Below are 3,105 nucleotides of genomic sequence, written 5' to 3'. Positions count from 1 at the left end.
AGGTCTTCTATTCACAATTCTCAAGCAGATCATGGGAGCTGGCCCTCCCCAGTCTGTGATAATAAAATGAATATTTACATTAATATTTTAATATTTATACATCAGTATGTTGTGGGTTCTGTAAGACATGTTACCAATATAAAGCAGAACAACCTAAGACTAATGTCTTTCAACCCCACTGTCCTGTAAGTAAACAGCCACTCAGTTAAAGTATTATACTATCCATCACTAGATACCTGGCACACAGCAAAAGTAGGAGTTCTGAACAGCAATATTCACAAATATTGAGAACACAGATCTATGTGTCTGGAGAAAGAAAAGAAAGGCAAAAAAAGAAAAAAAAGACAAAGAAACATGAACTTTATCTGCACTAACAACTGGACTTTGTTTAGTGGCTTCCATTTCTGGATATTAGTGAGAAAAGGAAGAATTAAGAAGTGCCATATTTGCCACTAAGAGGACTACAGATAGATAAGTATAACAAGATTTGATAGAAATTAGAACCTATGAGAGTTCTCCATGAAGCAACCCATAACCTATTGAATTCTCCTGGAAATAAAAAAAAATAGGTCCCTTTATTAAAATGTTGACCATATGCCTTTGAGTATGTCTGGAGATTACCCATTGTGTTCTTATCATATCCTGTCACAGATGAACCAGCATAAATCAGAAAATAACTAAGTGCACTAACAATCTTGTTAAATTATCCTACATTTTGCATGCTGTTCTAACATATGAGGTACGTTCACCATGCCTTGATGGTTGGATATTCTGATGAAAAATATAAACAAAACTGAAACATCAACCAACCCATACAATGAGGGACTGTTAGGAATCTCCTGTACTGATTGTGGCAGCTTGAGGAGTCCCTGGCTGTCAAAGCCATTTGGATTATTAGCCACTTCCAGTCCTGAGTGTAGGAGCTTGATATAGCCTGTCCAAACAGATAACTCATATCACCAGGCTATTAATTACTTCCAATTCTCAGTTTTCTAGATGGAAGACCAGGTTTTATATCTTTAAGAGTGGAAAGGCAATCTTGTGTGCTTAACATTACTGGTTTATCTGTAAATCTGTGGACATGAGGACTTTTGTGATATATTCTCAACACTTGCCCAAAGCATTTTACATTGGTACCCAATGAGAACTGACAGTGATAGACTCATTTATTAAACACTGATATCTTACTGGACTGAAGACAACCAGCTTCAATGGCTTTTCTCCATTCATTTCAATTCAATTGCATGGAGGATAATGGAAAGAAAAAATGGCTGATTACAATAGGGTCTAAAATCAAAAGCAGATTATGACCTTTAGGGGTAGAAAGTAGAACACTCATAAAGCCATAAAATTATTAAGTGAATGTCAGTGCTAGGGAGGAGTTTTCCCCTATGAGTTGTTGGCCAAGGAAATCTTTGATATGATGCAAACCATATAGGCTATTGCCACTGATGATGGCATTCATTGTAGATGTAACCAACCATCTTAATAAAATAAGAAACACAGAATCAGTGTAAAAGAGAAAGCCGAGAGGTCATGGCTTACAGCTAAAATCTTACCTCCTGCAGTGCTCCTAGCTTCCCTGAAAGAGGGCTACTTCCTGTGTGTCTGTCTTTAAATAGTCTTTCTGTTCTGCCTTCTCATTGGTTGTAAACCCAAACACATGACTGCCTCATCACTGCCTGTAAGTACTGCCCTCCAGGTCTTACAGGCATATGTCTCCAATGCTGGCTGTATCCCTGAACACACAGATATCTACCTAGCTCTTCTACCAAGTGCTGGGATTAAAAGCATGTGCCACCACCACATGCTCTTGCTATGGCTCTAATAGCTCTGACCTCAGGGGAACTTTATTTATTAACATATAATGAAAGTCACATTTCAGTACAAATAAAATACCACCATATTTCCCCTTTTCTATTTTAGTAAAAAGAAAACAGGCAAAAGGTTATAACTAACAAAAGAAAAACTATATACAAAAGTACAATAACTATATACAATATATACAAGTAACAAATACCTAAACGATGTCTAGTCCATTTGTATTTGACAAATCAGAGAAAATAATTCCCTTATCTATCCTATTTTGGTAAGTCCAAAATGTATCTAATTCACTTTCTATCCTAATTGATCTTCAACTATAACTAACTAACCTTCAACTATAACTAACTAATCTTCAACTCCCTCAGAGACCCAAGAAGGAAATAATAGTTAACAAAAGTAAAAACAGGAAGGGCATGCAAGCAACTTCCAAAAAATTTGTAAGTTGACAGAAATAGCCAGCTGCCTGGACAGTCACCCGAGGTTTCTCCACAGTGTTGGGGCATCATCTTCAGCCTTAGCGTATCTGACAGACTCATTTGTGAAGTGGGATGTACACAAGGTCAACAGTTCAACCTCACATTGGGTGAGAGCAGTCCATGTACCAGAAACACCTGAATTCCACCAGTGTCATGTCATGATTCAGGATTTTAAATTCTGGAAATTGTTGACAGTTTTTGAATTCAGCTGTCCAATCTTCTTGACTGTGTATATATATGGCTTCATTTTAGCATCCCCTTTTTCTCCACATCCCTCTATTAAATGCCAGTCTACTTTTGAGAGGCATGAACTTTCAGCTGCTGTTCCATTGCACAACAGAAGCCATTGGCCCACTGCCTGCCTGTTCAGCTGCCTTCGAAGAAAAGGGCACTGTACCTTTTCCGGAGTGCAAAGGCCACTTCAGGGATGGTGCCATATTGTCCTGGCCTCAGAAGATGCCTTTTGATAAAGCCATAACCACACTTGGTTTGGCAAGAATCAGTAGTCCTTTGTTTCGTGTGTTGTCTGTCCATTTTGTCCTGTTGATTCAAGGATATTTTGTTGTCCAGTGGCTAACTTTTGCCAATATGAAAGTTAACTCCATATGCAGTTTCTTCAATGCCCATATTTTCTCTGAAATAGATTGGTACTGCCAGGAGCTGACATATCTCAAAAAAGAAAAATTTCTAAGTTATTAAAACATTTTAAATGCCATATTCTGTAGATCTCTGAAGGGTTTGAAGATGACCTATCTGAAATATATCTGCTCAATTTTTAAAACATATCTAATATGACTACAATTTC

This window comes from Peromyscus leucopus, chromosome 2 (genome assembly GCF_004664715.2).
Source record: "Peromyscus leucopus breed LL Stock chromosome 2, UCI_PerLeu_2.1, whole genome shotgun sequence".
NCBI lineage: Eukaryota > Metazoa > Chordata > Mammalia > Rodentia > Cricetidae > Peromyscus > Peromyscus leucopus.
This window is presented reverse-complemented; position numbering follows the sequence as displayed.